This window comes from Leptosomus discolor, chromosome 16 (assembly GCF_034619465.1).
Source record: "Leptosomus discolor isolate bLepDis1 chromosome 16, bLepDis1.hap2, whole genome shotgun sequence".
NCBI classification, from domain to species: Eukaryota; Metazoa; Chordata; class Aves; order Leptosomiformes; family Leptosomidae; genus Leptosomus; species Leptosomus discolor.
Genome location: NC_141406.1, coordinates 3,875,685 through 3,897,737, shown reverse-complemented (window position 1 = coordinate 3,897,737; position 22,053 = coordinate 3,875,685). Strand labels below are relative to the sequence as shown.

General features: G+C 54.5%; 1 protein-coding gene across 4 annotated transcripts in view; it reads right to left on the bottom strand.

The window, feature by feature from the left end:
* SUDS3 (SIN3A corepressor complex component SDS3) overlaps positions 1-22,053 on the bottom strand; it is a 68,079-nt gene that overhangs the window by 11,145 nt on the left and 34,881 nt on the right. The window contains exon 13 of one of the 4 annotated variants that reach the window (XM_086473951.1): positions 4,974-5,001. The exons of 2 other annotated variants lie outside the window; for them this stretch is intronic. The gene's annotated coding sequence lies outside the window, so the exon portion shown is untranslated. Of the gene's footprint in view, positions 1-4,973; positions 5,002-18,819; positions 19,163-22,053 lie in introns of those variants that run through there. One more of the 4 variants, XM_086473949.1, reaches the window with a different exon arrangement.

The following is a 22,053-nucleotide window of genomic DNA, read 5'->3' as shown; positions in this document are numbered from 1 at the left end:
TCAGGAGATTTGGTATCACGTGAAGAGCCGTGGGTCTGGTTTCATGATCAACAGCACAGCAACATACGGAAGGTCCGTATTTCAGTGAATTCAGAGGATGAGGTGGTACCTCTCACCGCACCACCCTCTCCCCGCCTTCCCCTAGCAGGGATTTCTCTGGTTAGCGAACATCGCCGACCACGGAGCTCAACCTCTGCAGGCAGATGGCTTTTTGCCTTCATCGCAGCAGGCTAACAGGGAAGTGGTGGGGGACAGATGCTCCTGCCTGCCCACGTTAAGCGACAGCTCCAGCTCCAGGATGGCAGCACCAGCAGCGCCCGCTCGCATCAGGGCTGAACGCCACCAAAGGCGGCAGGAGGCAATTCTGGAGGCAACCTTGGCACTAGAGGCTGGGAAGTGAGCTCTGTGCTCATTCCCACACAAGCCACAGCCGTGGCTTATCGAAATCAGTTCCCCTCCGCAGGCCCCCAGCTGCCCTGCTGCCCCAGCCTGTGCCACGAGAGGGGACCGGGGACATTCGGGCACCTAGGGAGGGCAGCAGGAGAGCACAGTTCTGGCTTGGTAATGAGTTTTGCATTGCGCTGCATTAACCCAGACGAAATTATCTTTTACACTACTATGCTTCAGCTAATAGAATAAATAATAATACCAGCAAACAGCAGCAGATAACGCCTTCCTTTTGACAGCTGCCGAGGGGAAACAGACCCTTTTATTTCACCCCCTCTGCTGCTGATGTAAGGGCAGGTTTCCAGATACCCAAGTGCTGCTGCGTTCAGCATGTGTCACGAGCACCAGGACAGCTGTCCTGGCTGGGTGGAAAGGAACAGCCAGTGCTCCTAATGGAGCTCCTAGCTGGTTAAGGGAAGAAAAGTCTATTTAAAGGAGTCAGAGCCTTTTTAACCTACCTTCCTTTGAAAGGAAAAAAAGCCCACCTAAATATAACTTACCAGAATTAGAGCTTTTAACCTGTTTGCCTCCTGCAGCCCATTGTCCAGCGCGCCAAGAGCTGTTTCTCTGGAAATGGCAACGTTAGCTAATTGCTGTTTGAAGACTTTCCTCCTATGGAGCAGAGCAGCAGCCCAGGAACGCCCGCTCCCTTCCCTGACAGCTCTCTGCAGAACAGGCTTTCCAAGCCATCAGCAGGCATGGGGCCAGATCCTGCTGTCTGGAGCAAACCACCCACGGATCCCGAGGCAGAGGAAGGGCAGCTGGACTTTCCCCATCTCTCCCTGCTCACTCCCCCTCCTAAACGGCACGGGCACAGTCTGGAGACAGCCACAGCAGCCCTGCCTATGGGGCCAGGGTTGTGCCAGCATCCCCCCAGCACAGCATCCGTGGGGCAGCAAGGATGCCCAGGGCCGTGCATCTCAGGGCAACTGCCTTTTTGCCGCGGCGAGAGGCCAGGTCCCCTGCCTGGAACAGATCCGCGTTGGAAGGCCGTGCAGACAGCCAGCAAACCCCCCCCCTCCTCTCCCAGCACAGGCAGACCAGCACACTGCATCAACACACAGGTCCCAGCATCCTAGACATGACCCTCCCCAGACAGGGACAGGGTCTGGCCCCCCTTCTCACAGCAGCACGCAGACTGATAAACAGCTATTTCTTCCCCGTTTTCTCCCTAGACAAGCAAGTTTTAAACCAGAAGCATTTCCCTGCAGAAGCCACCCTAGGGCGGGTGCAAAGGGAAAACTGTTGGGGACACACGTGGGGACCGACAGCTCCAGCGAAGCTCAGGGGACCCTCCGGCAGAGGGATGAACCTGCAGCCTTCGATACAGATGAGGAGTCAAGGCAGCAAGGCAAGGAAGAAATGTAAACAGGAGGAAGAGCACATCTGATTTAGCGTTGGGCAGATGTGTACTTTTGCCCAGGCTAGTGAGGAGAGCGGGTTGTCATAAGGCAGAACAGGCATTTCAGTGACAGCTACCTGTAAGGGTTTCTTCTTTAAGGTAATTGCTACACCTCAGAAAAAAAAAAAAAAACAAAAAAAACCACACAAAAAACCCCCAATTATCATGAACCAAGATCATTTTCCTTCAAGAAATCCTTGAGGTTCAGCGTTTCTATCAAGCCCTGCAGACCACGAGAGCCCTTCTCCATGACAGCAGCCAGGGCTGGGGAAGCCACTCTCTGGAAAGGCTGGGGAGGAACGTGGCATGGCACTGCCCTCTTCGGGTACATCCCCCCGCTGATCCCAGGCTCACCGCTGCGCTTGGTTCAGGCGTGGTGTACAGCTGGATGCACAGCAGGTGCTTGCTCTGGCAGCCTCACTCTGACTAACTGATGGCCAAGAGATCCTCTCCTCTGCCACAACTCACCCAACCCCCACCTCCATCCAAGCTGCTGCTGTGCCAAGCCTCGCCACTGCTGCTGCAGGGATCTGCTCCCAGTGGGAAGAGTGCCCAGAGCAGAGCTAGGCTCCCCGTCTGCATCCCCGGCCCTGACCAGGAACCGAGACCCCAACAGAGCACTGGGTAAGAGCACACATCCCTCTTGCTGACCCTGTGTTCAAGAAGAAGCTGGGGCTCTGCTGAAATGGCTCCTGAGGCTTGGGGTGACAAGTACAGGAGCTGCAAAGGGCCACTCAGATGGACAAAAGGCTGCCAAGATCAGAAAATCCCAGTGCTGCAGAAAGGCAGTGAATCGAGCTCTTGGTATTGCAAGAATCAGGGAAAGCTTTAGGTCCTCTTCCGTCTCATACCAGCTGTGGCCATGCTCCAGTCGTCACCCTTGGGACAGCCACACTCTGGCTTTGAGAACACCGTTTGGTAAGAAGATGGAACAGCACAAGGTGCATCTACACCAGCGGTACCCAGGCTTCCCTCCACCCCGCATCCTCACAGCCCAGCCAGGAGAGGGTGTCCTGGGTTACAGTGTAAAATGTGCCAAAAGGAAAAAAAAAAAGTATTCTATCACCATCTTCAGGAGCTGTTGAGGCCAGGCGGGGCGGTGCTCCCTGCCTCCCCCCTCTGGACTATCTCCTGTCAATGGGCACAACAATGCCTTATCGCCTGACCCATCGGTAACTCCCTCCTGGACTATCTCCTGTTCATGGCCCATCAAGGAACTGCCTCACGACTCCCCATCCCATGGTGAGATGCTCCGCCCGGGGGGAAGGAGCCAAGCAGTCCAGGCCAAATAAAAACTGAGATCTCCAACACCCTAGCAGCCTTCTTCCACTGGATTCCCAGAGGAGTTTTTCCCCCCACTGGAGTTCCAGAGGACAAGAGCTACCTACCTACCGCTGGACCTTCGGAGGAAGACCAGACCCTTTTACCTGATCGCTGCTTCCACAGAACTACACCCATCGCTTCAGGAGGACTGCAGCCAGCATCTTATCGGACTGCTACTGACCCCCTAACAGGGGGTCAGGTTGTAGTTCTGACTCTGTCAGTGTAAACCAGTGGGTTGTTTGGGTTTATTTTCCCTGCCTTGTGTTATATATATATATATATTAGTAAAGAACTGTTATTCCTATTCCCCATATCTTTGCCTGAAGGCCCCTTAATTTCAAAATTATAATAATTTGGAGGGAAGGGGGTTGCATTTTCCATTTCAAGGGAGGCTCCTGCCTTCCTCCGCAGACACCTGTCTTTCAAACCAGGACAGAGGGCTTCACACCAGCAAAGGGCAACTTCACAGAAGTGGCAGAACCGAGGAGCAAGTGCCTCCTTCACCGCTTCCCTCTTTCCCACAGGACTACGGCACATGCTTTGGACTCCTTGTGAAAAACAAGGAAGCATCGTTAGGAGAATAAGATAAAGACGTTAAAAACGAAAAAAATAAAATCACAGCTGAAAGCCCTGACCTGCCGGCACATGCCATGCCTGCTGGGGAAGGCCTGCCAGGCCTAGGCTACGGTGTGAACCGTTTGCAAGAGGAGCCATCCAGACCTCCCCGCTTCATCCTGCCGTGAGCTCCTCACACAAACCCCAAGGAGGGCAGAGACCAGGTGTCGGAGAAGCTGGGGCGTTTGGATCCATCAGAGAAGCAGTGGGTGCAGGAAAGGGACCATTTGAGGAGGCTTTGCCAACTTGGGATGGGTACCTGGAGCCAGAAGACTGGTCACTGATCCATCTCCTCTGCAGATAGTGGTTAATAAAGAGCTTGGTTCATTTAATAGTCCCAAGGGACTCCGTACTAGGATCTACCACAGGGTACAAGTGTAACGCTTCCAACCAGCTTAGTGAAGCCCTCAGCAAGGAAGGGGTAATTAACCAGAGAGTAAAGCAGCAGCAGGACCAAAATACTGCTGAGAAGGAGCAGGAATTTTAGAAACGTGTCTACAAACCAACACAAAACACAAGCACAATAAGAGTAACGAACAGTTACTGCAGAGCTACAAACACTGCAGCTATTTTCAGTTACGTAAAAGACCCCAAATTACAGGCAGGATTGCTGTGAGACTTTAGGAGAGAAACGGATCCCACACCAGCACATTTTCTCCAAGGCCAAGGGGAACCCCAGTGCCTTAGAAGAAAAAAAAAAAAAACATGAGGGAGGAAATACTCAATTTAGGCAATTTAAGTGGAAAGCAACTCTCCAACCCCCAAATTCACCCCATGGGACTCCACCTTCTACCCTCTTGGCTGCACCAAGCTCTTCACAGCTCCCCTGAGAAGCAGGTCCGTTTTCCCAGAGGAGATGGTCAGCGGGGAGGACGGGCACGTGCCTCCACTCTGCCAGGTTATTTGCTCAAGGGGCCACGGGGCCGAAGGCCTGAGCTTTGCTGCCAGTTGCTTGTATCCGCAGTAAATCCCAGAGGTACTTTCTTTTTTTCCTTCTCTATATGAAAAGGACTTGGCCAACTGGTTGCAAAAATAAGGGTAGAAAGACCATCCTGGGGCACAGCGGAGACAAGAGCGGAGGATGGAGGAGGGACCAGCAGGTTGCTCGGTCGCTGCAGATCTCACCTTCACGTGGGCACAAGGAAGGGGCTGTGTTACAGTGGTGGTATTACTGACACGTCCTTTAGCTGGGAGGATGGGATTTCTCCAGTTACCTGCGAAGAAGCAAGCGAAGGCTTTCACTGAAAGAATTCCCTTAGGACTGGAAGAAAGTGGCCAGGGAGGAAGAAATCCATCCACCTCCCATGCGCAAGCGTACAGCCCTCCCCGGGGCGGCAGACGAGGCGGGTCCACTGCCAAGGTGCTGCCATTCGCAGACCAAGCCCTTCAGCCTCCTCCAGGGCTCGGGGCTCCCCCGGGGACAAAACATATGCATCCATACGCAACGATGTCCCTGCAATTGGAGTCAAACTTCTGGATGGGTGATGCCACTGCAGCCTGGTTCTGCTCTGGCCCTTCTCGGCTGCAGGTCTGGTCGGGCTTTCCAAGGGGGAAAGCTGCCTGCCTTCGAGCTGCATTTGGATGGAGACTATTTTGGGGCTCTTTGCTGGCACACAACACCGCTGTAAGCGATCACCTCCGAGGTTAATTAGATGAGATTCTTTGGCAAGGTCTCTGGAGGAGCAGGATTTCCTTTTCTCTACATTAAGCCCTTTTATTAACACTCCAATAGATTCCGACATCGTGGTGCCCCATCCTACCGCTGGCAATAACGACGGGTCTATTGCAGGAGATTAGGGGTGAGCTACAGAGAATTGCAAACAGCAGAGAAAGCAATAAGAGCAGAACAAGTTTAGAAATTGTCAGCTAGAGCAGCAACCCCAGAAGTCACAACCGCGCTCATGCCCACAGCAATCAGCCCAGTGCTGCAAGAATATCACACAATATTAGAGTCACTGCTGCTCGCAGCAATCTCTCTGGCTCATGCTCCTACAAATTTCACAGGGACTAGAGATGTCTCAGAGCTCTAAGAGGCATCACCAAAAAAAAAAAAAAAAAGAAAGGAGAGGAGGACAACATTCTCAGTTTAATGCAACATGACTATTTCCTTGCAGAAATGACTTGGCTTCTCTGTCCCTGAACCTTGCAGGTGTTTGTTTAACAGCCTGCATAAATCGAGGCTAATCACAGCTCCGCCAGCTGCCGAGGAGTCCGACAGCCGGGAGGACACGGCCCCGCTTATCTGAGTGCGAGCGGAGCGAGCGGCTCCCGGGGGCCAGAGCTAATCTATTCAGCCCTAAACGAAGCAGCCGGTCTTTCACGCCTGCAGCCTCGCCGGGGAGAAGTGGAGGACAGGGTCTGAATGGGATTAGTGCGGAGGAGAGAGGGTATATTCGGGGCCATGCCTTGGCTGCTGCCAAGGATGTGCCTGGGGAAGGCTCTGCCTTGGCCGTCCCTGCGATGCCGAGGGCTGGGCTGGCAGCCAGGACGTCTCCCTGGGGCTGGGGGATGGAAGCAAACACGTCTCCAGCCTCACATCCCTTCTCCCAGCACAACGTGGAGGGACACAGCCACCAGAGCTGGCCAGACTGCAAAGCTAACGTAACCCTCCCCACACCTTGCTTCCATCTTGCGGCAGAGACGTGCCACGGGGAGGGAAGGGACAGGGCACGGCCTGAGGGAACCGAGCGCCACTGATGAATAAACCATCCGGATCTGGCTTTATGCACCCCCAGCGTGCACAAGGGCATGAATTACGTATCTAACAAGCCAACAAAAGCAGTTCACCTAAAGCATGCTTCTGTCCCAGACCCAGGCTTCTCCGGCACGTGAGGCAGTTTCCAGACAGCGCCATTCCCTAAAAGCACAGCAGGTTTCCCGGCTTCCCAACACGCTCGCTGGCTTCGCTCACCCACAGCTCGTGGTGACAGGGGCCAAGGAGAAGGCAGGGACTCGTCAGCAGCGGGTGCCGCTGGACACGTGTGCTTGTGTCTCACCTTGGGGCCCTGGCAGGACAGGACAGAGCAGCATCCCCCGAGGCAGGTCAGATCCCAGCCTGGCCACCTGCAGCCCAGCCAGCCAGAGCCCGGGCGAGGGAGAGCGGAGCCGTCTGCGTGCCGCCTTCACCCAGCACAGAGTTCACAGCCTCCCAGCAGGCGGGGAGGAGGCGGTCACCCTCGTCTCCCTTCGCGTTCAGCAAGGAGCAGGAGTCACGGAGCACCCTCCTTGCAGCCAGCAGTTTGTCAGGACACAGCGCTGCGCTCGAAGGCAGAGATGCGGCTCCAGCGCTCGCAGCCTCCCGCTGCTCCCTGTGCCCGAGGTCACTGCAGGGGGGACGCTGCCGCCTCCTGAAGCCCCCTCCGGGCTCCCATCACAGGCTGACACGGGCTAGCAGCCGCAGCATCGTTTGTTCTCCCTTTCCGCTGCTAGCCAGGACCCGTGACGTCTCCCAGCTCCTCCATCCTGACCTGGGCAACCCTGGTCTCCATGGCTTCCCCCAAACATCCCTGCACCAGCGACTCTCCTCATTTCCTCGCGATGAAGCAGCGCCATTAGCCGGCACGGTACGGGCTTGGGCTTCAAGCCCAGGCCTGCCCACCTCAGTAAGCTCTACAGGGATGGGCCCTACGCATGAAATCCGCTTCCCCATGCACCCATACACCCACCAGCAGAAGAGCAGAAGGGATGAACTCGTACTCGTGGCATGGCAAGCGCTAACGATTTCGGGGCAGCCGTCATCTTTTCTGATCAGACTGACATTCACAATGACTAACCCCGTAATAAGACCACGGGGAGGCAGCTGTAAAACACTAATCACACGCCCAGCCCTCGCTCATTAGCTCAGCCCAGACCTCCCGCCAGCCCGGTTCCCCAGGGAAGGAGTCCTACCGTGACGCGCAGGACAGCTCAGCACCATTAGGAACCAGCCCCCTTGCTCCTTTCATTTCAGTTTATTCCAACCTCGCACGTTCTTGCTACCATCTTATATTTCAGGGGGTTATTACGCACACAGCTTAAGCTGCTGAACGCCACAGGGGCTAGAGGTTTTAAACGCAACCCTAACAGCGCAGGCACTTATTCCTGCAAGCCACAATGGTCTTCAGAGAAGCTTTTTCATTAGCTACCAGTATTTAAAGGTGATTTCCCTACCACTGCATTAAGAAGCAGCAAAACTGTGGTCCACGACCAGCCCTTTGCCAGGGAAACGTCCCTTCGCTTGAACAGGCAGCACGATCCTCAGTCCCGGCCAGGAAACCAGCTCCTGACTGAGGTTACGTGCACTTGCCTCCTGGGTGATTTCAGAGGGTCTGACAGCCCAGAAGCAGCTCTCAGGCATGGGAGACATGCCAGGGACCGCGGTCAGGACACAACTTGGCCGAAGGCTGTGGGATCAGGTGAGACTGGGACCATGCAGCCCTGCAGAACGGGGATGATGGAGAGGCAAGGGTGGGGAGGGAGTGCTGAGTAGGTCCCTACGTGAGAAATGATGAAGACCTTATCCAGCTATCTCCAAGACTCTCTGCAAACAACACAGGACACTTCCCCATCACCCCTTGGCCCATACGTCCAGCCGCCTTCACCACCACCCACTGCCACCATCTCACAGGAGAGCATGCTCTGCATTGCTTGTTCACCCAGATAACAACTCAAACCAGGGAGAAAAGGGGGGAAAAAAAAAAAAAAAAAAAAAAAAAGAGGCAAACACCCTGCACTCCACCCACCTGCTAGACCCTGACATCCAACCTGATCTCCCCACCAACTCATCTGCATTCACAGCCCTTGCTCTTCAGCCTCCTGCATGGGCCAGGAGGTGGCAGAAGGCCAGCACCCTGGCTCCGGGTCGTTAACCCTGCTTCCTAGAGGCTGGGTAACCCTTCCTCAGCCCACCCCGCCTGCTGAAGGCCAGCCCTGCTTCCCCGAGGGCTGGCAGGGTTATTGTGCTGTACAACTCTGCAGCACCTCAACTCCGGAAGGCTTGGGCTGCTCCCTCCTCCCTTTTTGCCTCATGGAAATGCATAATAAGATCTCGGCGCGAGCCGAGGAAATTGCCTGCCTTTATCTTGGCAGTGCATTGCCCAGGCTGAGCAGGGAAGAAGAACACAAGCAACAGCCAGAATACGATTCTCCTGCAGGCAGCAGAGTTCAGAAGTGAAGATGGCAGCAGCCCCCTTGTCCCTCAGCTTTCCATTTCATTTGCATTTCATTTTCCGGAGCTGCCCGGCTCAACGTCTGAACACAAGCCCTGCAAAGGGCAGGGGATGCTCCAGGGCCGGATTCCTGCTCCACAGGTCAGCCATGGAGAGAGAAGGCACCTTGCCCGCAGCCCCTGCTCACCACATCATGAGGCCATCGCCAAATGCACAAGGAAGAGGTCAGGCTTAAGCAACGAAACCAGAAGCCCCTCTGGAGGCATCCTGGCACGCTCAGCCCAGGAAATAGCAAGTCACACTTCTCCATGGATACCTGGACCAGGGTGTTCAAGAGGAACATCACAGCAGGCAGGCAGTGGGCCAGACTCACTGTTTTTAGGCACGTGAGAAGCCAAGACTCCCTGTCACGTGCTCCCAGAAATTATTCTGATTCTCCCTACAGCACAGAGTTCACGGGAGCATCAGAGGCTCTCCCTGCAAGATCCTCAGTAACAAACGGCCCAGCAGCATGCCAGATGGCTAATAAATCCCGACTTCACACACCACCCGCTCCTGGGAGCGCTGAACACTTCCCGTGCCTACAAACAGGCATTATAGATCAAGCTCAACTGGAGATGATGGCTGATGGCTAAATCCATTGTGTAGAACAATTGCTTCATTAGCAGGCTGAGCTGGGTACCCAGTTAGGAAGATGAGGCCTGACAGAAGATAAGACAGGGCTATTTTTGCAGTAATTTGTCCAAGTCTGCATGAAACACCAGGGTTACAGCAGCGCCTCTGGAGCTGAACCAAGACATGGACCTCATCACGGGTCCTACACAAACCCACTCGCGCCCAGCAGCCCCCAGCCCTGTGCGAGGGGAAGGGGAGCAGCTCTGGTTTGCCCTTTTCAAGTGGTCCTTGGGAAGCACCACAAGGTGAAGCCAGTGGTTTGAGTCTGGATGAGGTATTTCGATCAATCTCCTTCTCTCCCCGGAGAGACACCTGGGAGACTCTCCTAAAAGATGTTTCTGAGCTAGATGGCAAGAAACAATCCACTGATCTATCGACAGGAGAAAAGGGAGCTTCTCCTTCCCCAAAACACAGGGGGCTGCTCCCCTCCCCTTGTCACAACCCAGCCCCAGCTGCCACCGGTTCTCATAAACGGAGATAAATTAGGGTGGGGGACTGCAGCCACTGAAGTCCCCCCTGTGTCTGCCTGGGTGCTCTCGGAGCACAGAGCTGGGGGGCAGCTTTGCCCCATAGCCCACCTCATGCTGGTGTCTCGCAGGTAAATGGCACAGCCTGCTTTGGAGGAATTAGTCACGGGGCTTCGCTTGTCAGCCAAGCTTCGGTACAGCATCGCCGCAGCCCCGTGCCAGAGAGAGAAGAAAGCAAAACCAGCCTTGAGCCATCACACTGCAAAGATGCCATCCCCTGTGCTGGCAGCTTGAAGGACAAGCATGTAGTACCTCATTTTCTCTTGGCCCCGTTGATTTTCTGCAGCTCTGCCTCCAGATCTACACAGAGAGGCGGCTTGTTCAGCCTTGCAGCAACACTGGAGCAGGATGAGGATACTCGCATCACACTGGGGGCAAACGGACGAAGCTGAAGAGCAGAGACAGCAAAAGGCACCGCAGGATGGTTAGGTCAATACAGCCACAAAGAGGGGACAGGCATTCCGGCTCTCTGGCCTGTTCCCATGCCCTAGGACAGGGACTGCTTTGAGCAAAAGCCAGGGTGCCTGGGTCAGAGTCATGCCCCCCCCTCCCTGAGCCAGCCCTGCCTGCCTGGCAGCCACATTCACAGGCTTTTCAAGTCTCCCAAATCCTAGGCTGGAAAGCAAACTACAGCAATTAGCGGCGCTTGCTGCTGTGAATGGGAACACTCTGTAAATAAATTACATCTCGGAAATTAATAAGTGTTGCCTAATTGAGGTTTAGCATCTTAAATTCCTAAAAATTCGTACAAGTCAACAGAAAAGGAGGGAGGAAAGACATTTTCTTGGCTGGAGAGCTCTAATCCAGACCTAGCAGTAGGCAGGACACCCAAGGAGACTCATCCCTGCCTGTTCTCGGGTTGTCCTGCTCCAACACCAGGATAGGTACATCCCAGGGCCAGACTGACTGCTCCTGCCAGCAGAGCAGCAGTATTGCAAATGGCTTTTAAATATCAAGCTAGCACTTGAGTGCTTCTAAGGCAATGCACTACTGCACCAGGGGTGAAAAAAAAAAACCCAAATAAGATAGCATTAGTCAAGCCTGGGCCTTAGCACATGAGCCAGAGAAAACTTTGGCATTCAGCATTTTCAGTGGATGAAGTTCAGTGTTCCTCTCCTCCTCTTCCTCCTGACGGCTGCCAGCTCTTTGGCATGCTGGTGAGAAGCAGATAGGGATGCACTTTTGTCACCTGGGAGCTCTCAGAGCCTCTGGAGTGCTGTGTGGGGAAATCATTTTGCAGCCAAGCTCCCATGGCATCACAGATTCCCGGCAGACGACTCTCCTGCCACCGCGCTAGCAGCTTCCTCCTGGCTGCAGGCTCTCTCATGCCAAGTCTGTGCTCCATCCAGCCCCCGAACAATCTGTCCCCATGGAGGGAGCAACGTGTTGTCCAGATCTTTTCCTTGCCTGGAGCAAGCGTGGACTCGTGTCTGACGAGAAGTCTGAACACACACTTCTGTGTGATGCTGGTATGTTGATCTCCTTCAGATTACTCCCATCCGCCTCCCAGACACCCCAGGGTTCTCAAGGGTCTCCATCTCCCAGCCTGTTAATGGGAGATCAGGAGACAGGCAACTGGGACAAGTTTTCCACACCTCCAGCTCACTGGGGCTATTGTCCCCGGTCCTCACCTAGCACGCCTTGGTGCAGGCTGAGGGACACACATCCCAGCTCGCTCTCAGGGGCACACAGAACTAGCACTGCTGTGGAGTCAGCGTCCCGCTCCACACACGCAGGTATCTTGAAGGTTACAGCAATCGTCCCCTCTTCCTCTACCCACATCATTAACACATCCAGGTGAGCAGGCAAACACAGCCCCCTGACACAGAGCACTGATTTTTCTCTCCACTAACTCCTGGGGGGCTGGCGTGTAGAAACCTTTAATGAATTTGACATAACTCCTAGCACAGAGCAGCTCTGCTATTTGATGCAAAGTTTAATTTGATTTCTCACTTGAATAGCCGAGACATCCTTGATACGCTTCCTTCAGCTCCTTCCAGATAAAGCTGCTGCATACAATTAGAACCAGAAGTCACCTGCATTTCACCAGCCCTCCCCTTCGCTCCACTCTAACCTCCACCTGCACCTCCCAGGGCTGCAAAGCAACCCCAGCTCCAGTCTTTGGAAAGGGCTTTCCATGTCATTCACCCTCTAGCAAGGGGAAAGCTGAGGTTACACAGTGGCAGCAACTGACCCGAGATGACGAAGCAGGCAGAGGCCAAGGCGGGAGCTGCAGCCCCAGCTCTCCCAGCTCAGGTCACCACCAGCAATCTCTGCAGGAGAGCAATCACAGGCAGCGGCAGCAGCAATCCTTTCTACCCCAAGCTGTCGTGTTCCTCCGCAGAACAGCTGCATTTCAGCAGCAAGGCTTGCATCAGCTCTACAGCCCTTGTGGAACAGCAGAGTACAATGCTTTGAAAACGGGGAGCAAACATTGTGATTGCTACGAAAATATGGGAAGCACAGATGGGAACGTGGTGTTGCTTTAAAAAAGAAGTCTTCAGGTTTTTCTCGCATCTGTTGAAGGACATGCTGCAACCTCAGCCTACGATCCACAAAGCCTGGGGACCACAGACCCGCTTGAATCAGGTTCACTGTCAGGACAGGAGGAAGACCCACAGCTTTCCAAAGCCCCCTGGATCAGTGTTGTCCTACCTCACAGCTAGGCACAGGCAAAGGTCTCTCCTGAGACTCGAGAGCCCCCAAGGGCTCTGTCTGGTTTCTGGTTCAAAGCCCACCAGTGAGCCAGCACAAGCAGCATTGGCTTGACCGAACCGGTTCCCCTCCCAAAGCTCTGAAGCACAACAGTTGATTGAAAAATCTTAAATCAAACCGCTGGGGAATGAAAGATGGCTTTGCAGGCACTAAAGCCCCAGACCAAGGAGCAAACAGACACCTTTGATTGAGAAATCAATCCTTGGGTTTTACAGCATTTCACAGTAAGCAGCAGCAGCGAAGAGCCCTGCGTGCATCTCATGCCTCCAAGGCAGGGAAGGAGAAACCAGGAAAAAGCAGAGAAGCGAGACACTCTGATGCTTCCCATAGCCAGAACAGGCTTTGGGGACCTTCGGTCCATGGGACATAACATGTTTTCAAAAGAGACCCCTCAGATGATCAACGGACAGGAAAGGGTCCATTCCACACCTCTTTCAAACAGGGCTTCACCTCGCTCTTCTGCTGCCTCTGCCCTGGGTACAGCTCGGGCCCAAGTGATCTCTGGGATGGTTATGTCCAGGCTGGGGAGCGCCTGAGCGCGGCACCAAGGGGTACCACGGCAAGGGGCCCGACAGACCGACACGTCCCGCTGCATCTGAAGGGCACGGGAGGGATGCACATCTCTTCCCAACAGTCATGGTGAGGGCGATAACCCACACGGGGGGCCAGCCAGGGAAGGGCCGTGTGTTTGGAGGCTTATTCCCAGCACACATGCTGCTGCCATGGCTCGAGGCCAAGAGCTGGTCTCTCCCTGTCCCCTTCTAGCTGAGACCCTCAGGGGGCTCAGCCATCTCCCCCAGCCCACCGCACAAGGTGATCCCCACCCAACGCAGCACAGAGGAGCTGCTCCGCCAAGCAGCCCTGGCTACAAACCCAGTGGCCTAGAAAGGAAAAAAAGCGGAAAAAAAATTCCAGAGACAGGGATTGACGAAGACACCAGAGGGGAGCAAATCATGAAGGGAAGAGAAGGAACAAGCCCTGCACCCAACAGGGGTATGACAAGCAAGAGAGACATGCTGACAAATTAAAACAGACCACGAGAACCCCTGATATTTTTTTAAAGCCCTTTCTTTCTCTCAGCTTTCTCCTTCTCCTTTGTATGTTGAAAATTCATCTTCAAAAGCAATCACAATCCCCCCAGAGGGAAAAATACCCCAGCACAAGGCAGACTTCCCTCTAGGCAATGTGAGTCTGTATTACCCAAGTAAAAAAGGCTTTCATCTCAAAATCATTCATTTCCAGAGCACTTGACCCAAAAGGAAGTCTCCTTTATTTCTATAAAAGTCACTTTCTCTACCCAAGTCCCGTGGCCTCAGAAGGGAGCTGTGAGGCAGCTTTCTGCCTTCACCGTTGCCTGCTCAGAGCCCTTCTCCTGACTGCAGCAGAGGGCAATGCCTCCACTGTGCTCCTCAGTAACCCCATGGCTGCCCCAAGGAGGGCACAGGGCACCGATGGGGCACAGACCAGCCCCGCTCTTGCGGCACCAGGGTGGCAGCAGACCCTGGAGCTGGGAGCCCCGGGATCCCCTGTTAACCAGAGGGCTCCTCTTCTCCTGCCAGGCTTCACAAGCCCCTTCTGCCTGGAGACGGTGGCGAAGGGGGACATTTCTCCAACTGCTTCTGTCCTTCAGCAAGACCCAACGCAGCAGTTGCAGTCGGTGGTATCTGACTTGTTTCTCACCAGACACTCTAAGCCAAAAAGTTAACTCCCTTTCCCAGAAGGAAGCCACCAACAAGGCTGTATCTGCAGGGCCCGGGTGATTTTGGAGAGCTCAGCGGTGCCACCAGACACGCCAGATAGAAACCAGCTCATGCAAGCAGCAGAGCCGTGAGAAGCCAGCTGTGATCCACACCTCCAGCACCTCACAGACCGCAGGGATGACCCCTTGAGGCACTCTCGCCTGAAACAGAGGGGGAAAGCAGTACCAGCGATTCAGCAGGAGGAAGGAGAAGGGCTATTTGCCAGAGACAGCACGCAGCCAGGCAGCTGGCCTGGGTGAGACGAGGGCTCCTGGCTCCCACAGCCATCTGAGCTCTGGGGAGGACGCTACCCCTGGCAAGGATCTCTGAACCAAAGCTCCCAGCCCAGCTTCGTCCTACGCAGATGCCACAGGCCGCTGCTTCGGGGATGACAGGACCGGGGGCACCACATGCTGGGAACGTGCACCCCTGCTCTACCCTAAAGGGCTCTGAATACTGGACGAGCTCGCTCACGCGGGGGACAGCTCAGTAAAGCCACCTTGCGCTCAGTAAAGTTGTAGTCCATCAAAAGTCACTGTTTCAACGCTGAGTTTTGCAATACTTGATGTGCAGCTTAATGGCTCAGCCTCCGGTCAGGGAAAGGAGAACAGGGCCCTTGGCTCACAAAATTACTGCAAATTTCCACCCCTCCCAAGCTGGGGAGAAGAACTCAAGCGCCAGTACCCAAAGTGCTGGAAAAGCCCAGGGACTCCCAAGGCTGGTTGCACGGGAGCTCTTTTAATTCCATGCTTTTTAAGCAGCCCTTGAGCCTGCTGTTGAGAACCCTGCAAGCAGCTCCTGAGGGTGAGCTCTGCTCTCTCCCAAACAGTACACATGTGTAGCAGGTCTGGCTTACCCACTGGTCTTGGCCATCCCAGAGCGAACAGATGTATCAGGCAGGACTGGCAATAAAGATAATGGTGTTGGTGATGATTCCTTAAGCTGAAGTGCTCACCGCGCACTGGGAGGCGACATCCAGCGCAAGATACCTACAAAGTTTTATAGAATAAACACAATCTGCTTCAATTTCTTACAAACCATCTCTGCAGCAACGTCAAAACCCAACAGCACGGCACTGACGGGGAGGAAAGAGGAGGAGCCAGGATATCTGTGCTGCCTTTCCAGCGAGGCTGCAGCCTGCTAGAGGCACCGTATACAGAGCACACGACGGCAGCGCACACACACACACACACACCCCCTCGCACATCGGTGGTGCATCACCCGGTGATGCCGCTGCCCCAGCCCAACAGCGGCCCAGAGCAGGCTCAGAGCGAGTCACTGACTCCACGAAGCAAACTGGATGGAGTTTTTTTCCTGCTGGCACAGCCACGCAAAAACACAGCTCCCACTTCCCTTCCCTCTGGGAAGGGGTACAAAGCCGGCAGCTCTGCACCAGGCCGTCAGGAAGAGATTCCCGCTCCATGTGGATCAGCAGCACGCACAAACGAGTGCGGTCCCTTCCAGGCAGGAGCAGAGACCCTGCGCAGGATGCGGGAGTCACACCTGCCTCATTCTCTTCTTCTGAAAAGCAGGTTCAACGGTGTTTTATCCGCTTAAGGCATGCCATCCCACCCTTCGACAGCAGCACGAAGCAAGCTGCTCAGAGGCAGAGGTTTCTAAATCTCCTAGCTATTTCAGCTTGGGCTGATTTCTGCAGCATTTGGGCGGGGAGTGGGGGGGTCGGTGGCTTTTTTTGTGGTTTGAAGCTCTCCATTTCCTTCAGCTGACCCTTCCCCCAGCCCCGCTTTTCTGTGCGCCCCAAGGCAAACACAATGATAACTTCCAAAGGTCCTATTAAACTATTTTTTTTTTAGGAGAGCACGGGATGCAGGGAGAACAAAGCTTAAGCTAGACAAACTATAGTGGAAAAACTGATCTACTAAAGCAGTGGATGCTATCAGAGAAGTGAGCAGTTTCCTGCAAGCCAGCATAGCCAGACGCATTTCTGCTAAAGCAGATCTGTCTTGACTTCTCCACAGCTTTCCCCTCTACCTGCCTGGCTCCCGGCAGCCCAGCTCGACAGCTCTAATGGTGCGATTCACTTTACTGACCTATTAGCTGCCACCTGCTTGGATCGCAGCCACGGCAGATTTGCCATTGTGTAAGCAGCAGCAGCAAACATAAAACCCTAAATAAATTTTCGGAGGCCTCAGAGCAGTGTAATTAATCACAGGGTCTTTCACGAGGCGGCAGCAGCAGCGGGGAGGCAGGCAGGGGAAGGCAGAAGGCAAGGCTGCGGGCGCAGGGGGACAGCAGGGTCCCCTTCTGCTGCCTGTCCCCACCTTGTCCTGCCAGAGGCAACACGTGAGCCAAGGGTCAAGAGGCAAGGCAGGAGCTGGAGTAGAGGTCAAACTCCAGTTCACTGCTCATTTTGTGAGCCCGAGCGAGAGACTGTCTCCCCAGCACGCTTCGTTCGGGCACATCCTTGATCAGCAAACAAGCAGCACTCGCTGACAGCGCTTGTCGAAGCGTCAAGTTAAGTCTGCTCCAAGCCCACCCCCTGCCACGCTCAACTTTCATCTTCCCTTTCCCACATTACCTCCAAATCTGGCCCAGACCCGCTAACACAAAGGGAGAGCAGAAAAGAGATGTCAAAGGAAGAAACAGAAGGAAAAGCTTTGAACAGCCTGAACTGGTTCCCTCCAGCTCCTCGCTTGGCAAACGCGCAGACCTTGGTTCTCCCTCCGTGCTGTATCTCACAGTCATTTCTCCTCTTGCGCTCCCTGCAAGAACACCCGTTTGGGATGCGGTTCCTGCTGCCCGCCCGATGGCTGAATTGCTGTGAGAAGGCACACACAGTCTGGTGACTGCTTGGGAAAAAAAAACACCAACCCAGGAGGCCTCAGATTTTACTGGGTTTAGGACCCAGCACGTCTCTCTGTCGGTGTGCCTTGCTGCCCGACAGCAGCTCTCTCCCTTGACAGCCTGCCCCCCAGTTCTTCAGCAGAAGAAAATGGAATAGCTGGGCCCTGTGAGAAACCTCATACCATCACCACTGCAAAAAGTCACCAGGGACTCTTGGGGACACCAGGATGCCAGTAATGGCAGCTGGGAGCCAGCAGGACTGCTCTGGAGGGAGCCCTCTGCTCCCTCCCTGTCTTGCATCCTCCCTAATCCAAGGCCAGCGGTCAACATGAAGGTGTCCTCCAACTTCAGAGGGGCACCGCCCTCCTCTAGAGAGACAGAGGCAAGCAACGAGTTTTTGTTTCCTGCCATCGAACAGGAGCCAAATGACACTAAAGCACAAGTCCTGAAGGCTGTGGTGGAGCTGAAGTGTCAGCATTCACCCCGAGCCCAGAGATCAGCCCACCTCAGATGTGCCTCTTGTTCCTCCCTTACTTCAGCCCCACTCCCTGCTCTCTCCAGCTGGCTGGCATCCCTCCTGCTCTGACCGGCTGCTGTCTCCGAACACCACCGAAGCACTGAGCAGAAGCCCCGTCAGAAAGGGGAAAAAAAAAAATATATATCCGGCCTTTGAGCCATGCTTTTAATATTTCATCTTTCTTTTTCTGCCAGAAGAAAGTAAATTCCTTATGCCAGCTGGGCTGCAATCGCACCGCCACATCTCTCCGCCTCAGCCAGCCCTGGCTGGCAGCCCCTGCAGGCAGATGGCGAACGCGAGGCTCACAGCCCCTCCAACACCACCCCTCCTGCTCCTGCCTCCCTCAGCAGCGGTCAGGCAGCGGGGTGGCCGCAGCGCCAGCAGCACAGGCAGGGACAAGGCACCGAGGGGCTGGCGAGGGCTGGGCAGGCTGCCGAGGAACAACAACATTCAAGGCAGATCCAAGTGTTGCAGAGGAGCCCCACAGGGCCACCAGGACGCCGTGATGGACCCACTCCTGCGGAAGAACTCGTCTGGGAGAGGTGACAGGTCAGCAGCCACCAGGTCACGCTGAGTGACATCTGTCAATCACCACCATCAAGCTCTGTCTTAAAGCCAGCCGCCATCCCACCCCCACACAAGCTATCCATCAAGCATCATCTGTGCCAAGCCAGTTTTTATTTTAAATTTAGTGTCTGTAAAGTCTTTTGGCTTTAAATTATTCTGCAGACTCACTCCGTTCAGCAGCGCTTCCCCGTCTAGACAGAACAATCTTGTTGTCAGTGAAACAGATTCACCCTGACATCCCTGTGGCACGCGGCGATGCGGTTGCTATTTTGCAGGAAGGAAAAGAGCTAAAAAGCTCTCTCTCAGTTTTGAAACGTGACTCCTGTCCGTCCAGCTTCAAACAAACACCTCAATAAACAATCCTGCCGTCTTTGATTTGATCTCTGTCTACGTTAGGAAGCAGCATGGATGGAGAAAGGGGGAATTGTTCGGCAACTGGAGGACCTGACATCTCCCAGTGCTGCTTGCAGCTTGCCTGCCCTCCTGGGAGGGAGGGATTCCCTCCCCTCCTGCTCTGGCTCTCTCCTCCAGGGTGCAGACCAAGGACTAGAGTTTGGAGATCTCGTGGTACCTCTCTGTGACACTGAGGTCCCCGCTCCCAAACGCAGACCTGCCTGACCCTCCGCAGCTGTGGGACAAGCCTCGGGTGACTGGCAGGGAGATGCAGGAGAGGCGCCAGCAGTCTGAAAGAACATTAAACCAAGACAAAATACATTTTGCGTGTCAGCTTTGCCCCCAGGTCTCTACCAGCGTAAGAGACGACAAACACTCCCTCTATAATTAAAAAAAAGCACTTCTCCCCCTCGTGAACAACCTGCACCAAGGCAAAGGTAAATCCGAGCGAGCGTTTGGCAGCACTTCACGTCTAGTAAGACCCGCTGTAGCCTGCAGTACCGGGAGAGGGAAAACAGTCTGATCAAACCAAAAATAGTATTGCTCCCCTTTTGCTCTGCCACTGACAGGTCCTTGATGTCTGCAGTCAGAAGCTACAAATACCAGCTGAGGATCTTTTCATCTCCTCTCCCGACAACACAGCCACCTGCCCGCCCAACTCGCAGCATGGAGGCGAACCCTGCCTTCTGCGAGGCATCCCCGCCCCGGGCATCACCCAGGGGAAACGCACAGCCCCCAAAACCAAGCCCACGAAGAGCTGGATGGACATATGCAGCCGGACAGGAACAGAAGGGTCCTCCAGCACAGCAAGTTGAAGGTCAAGAGCTCAGCCCCAAGGATGCCTCCTGAGGGTGCCTGTGGCAAGGCGGGGATGGAGAAGAGCCTGAATGCACCAACAGGCACACCTACAGGGTGGCAAAGGGCCACGTTACACAGCTGATTTTATTCCCCAAATGCCCACAGAACCCCAGGAGCTGCCCAGTTCAAAGCAGACTGTATCAGCACAACTGCATTAACATTTAATCCCAGCGCTGGAGCATCACACAATAAATCAAGCTGCAAACATACTATACAGAGAAAGATACACTTGCCTCTAAATACTCAAGCAGAAAAACGCCTCTATATATTCAAACAGGAAAAATGAAATCGGGAAGCAAGGAGGACTTGCTCTTTGCACAGGCACCACCATCCAGCAGCATAATGGGAAGAGCTACACAAGAAAGCAAGCTGCCTCAGGCCGCCTCTGCACACTGCTTTCCCACCCTCCACGTGATTTATAACCTTGGGGAGTCATCCCTGCTCTGACCTCCACGGAGATATTAACCTGCTCATAGGAGTGACCAGGAATTTCCCCTCCACCCCAGGAGCAAGCCAGCTCTGCCCTGTAGGAAAACCCTGCCTGCCCGCCCGCTTCTACCAGCGCAAGCCTGGCTGTGCCAGAGCCAACGCTGCTGGGCTGGAGCAGCCCCCAGCACAGCCACCACCAGCCAGGAACCGCAGTGCGGCACCCGGCCCCCCTAGGCATCCAGAGAGGCAAAGCAAAGCGGTGGAAGATTTGATCATCCAAGAGATGGGCCACGCAGAATCCGACCAAGGGACTGACTGAACCAAGGAAACCAGCACCAGGAAAGTATAGGAAACAGCACAGGGATAGTGGCTCTTCCCTGGGGTGCACCAAGACCACCTTACACCAGATTCTCCGCAAGCACATAACTTGATGCCCACAGCTGGCTGGAGAGCATCCTGCAGCAGCAAGCTCCACCTTGTGCCTCCTCCTTTACCCAATACCCCTCTTATTTTAAGCAGCTCATTAACTCAGAAAGAAGGTTTTACCCCAGGGTCTGGGGGACCAGCAATTGCTCTTTTGATCAAACCTCTATCTCGAGCATCTGCTCACTGTTGATGGAAGACTGAGCCAGCTTTCTGGGAGGGCACCTGCTCTTCTCACCCCCTCCACCTGTGCAGGCGCTAGCCCTGTTGATGCCCAGATGGAGTTACAGCTCCAGCAGAGTGTTTGCTGTCCTCCTGGGATGGAGAGTGTTAATGCACGGGCTGAACTGGGGGTGGGGGAGTGAAGTGCTGGGAAAAAAAAATAATGATGCACTCAACGGCTCATTATCACATCCTTAATAGCTCCGAAATTGCTGTGAGCAACTCAGTCATTTCTCCTCCCCCTGGGTCATAAGGAGCCCTTCCCGCCTGTCTCAGCAGCAGGGCCCAGGCTCCTCACCAGAGCTCTGGCCATCCAAGCGGACAGGGCACCTCAACGCTCGGAGCCAGAGTCTCTGCACCGGGCGCTTCGGCGAGAAAGCGCAGAGAAGCAGCCGCACGGGCTCGGCTCAGCCATCTGTTCCAAATCAAGTGACTCCAGGAGGGGCTGCTGGCCTCAGGCATCCAAATTTTACTCCTACACCCTTCTACTGCCCTCCCCGATGAAAGGCAGACCGTGCCTCAGTTTCCCTGCCTGTATGAAAGAGTTGTAACATCTCCGGCCCACCTCGGGAAAGACCTTTAATTTTTGTTGGGCCCTCACAGAGCTTCACCTCTACGTTCTGGGGACTTTTCAGTGAGTTCAGAAGTGCTGATAGCACTCCCAAGATCACCCGACACCTGGGCTACAGCTCTGCTCAAGCATATTTTCAAGCACAAGTCCGCACACCATCCTGGGCATCCTTACGCTCTCTCCAGGAGGAGAGGGGAGCGGACACCAACCACTTGGCTCTGGCCAGGTCTCCTTCACCGCACACCGAACAGCTCAGCTCGCTGTCGAGGGATAGCAGATGCTCTAGATACAGGTTGGATCAAAAGGAACAACTGCTGGTTCCCCGGACCTGGGGCAAAACCCTCTCGCTGAATTAATGGGCTGGTAAGATACTACTCTTGTGTAAAGCAGGATGCACAAGGCATGAGCGGGTCCTGTGTCAGCACCGAGGCGTGCAGCTACCACGGAGCTGGTGGCTGCATCTTTAAGCATTGCAACATGGTTCCACTTTTCATGTCACCTGCACCGAAAGGACTTGATGACTCCCAAGAAATGCCAAGCCAAGAAGCTTTTAAGAACTACTGAACTGCCTTTTTAAGAGGCAGGGGACGTGTGCACCTAATCCAGTCTTAAAACTAATGATTTAATTTACCTTCGGAGAAGCAAGCCAGCATAAATTAATATCTCCCAGTAGTATAA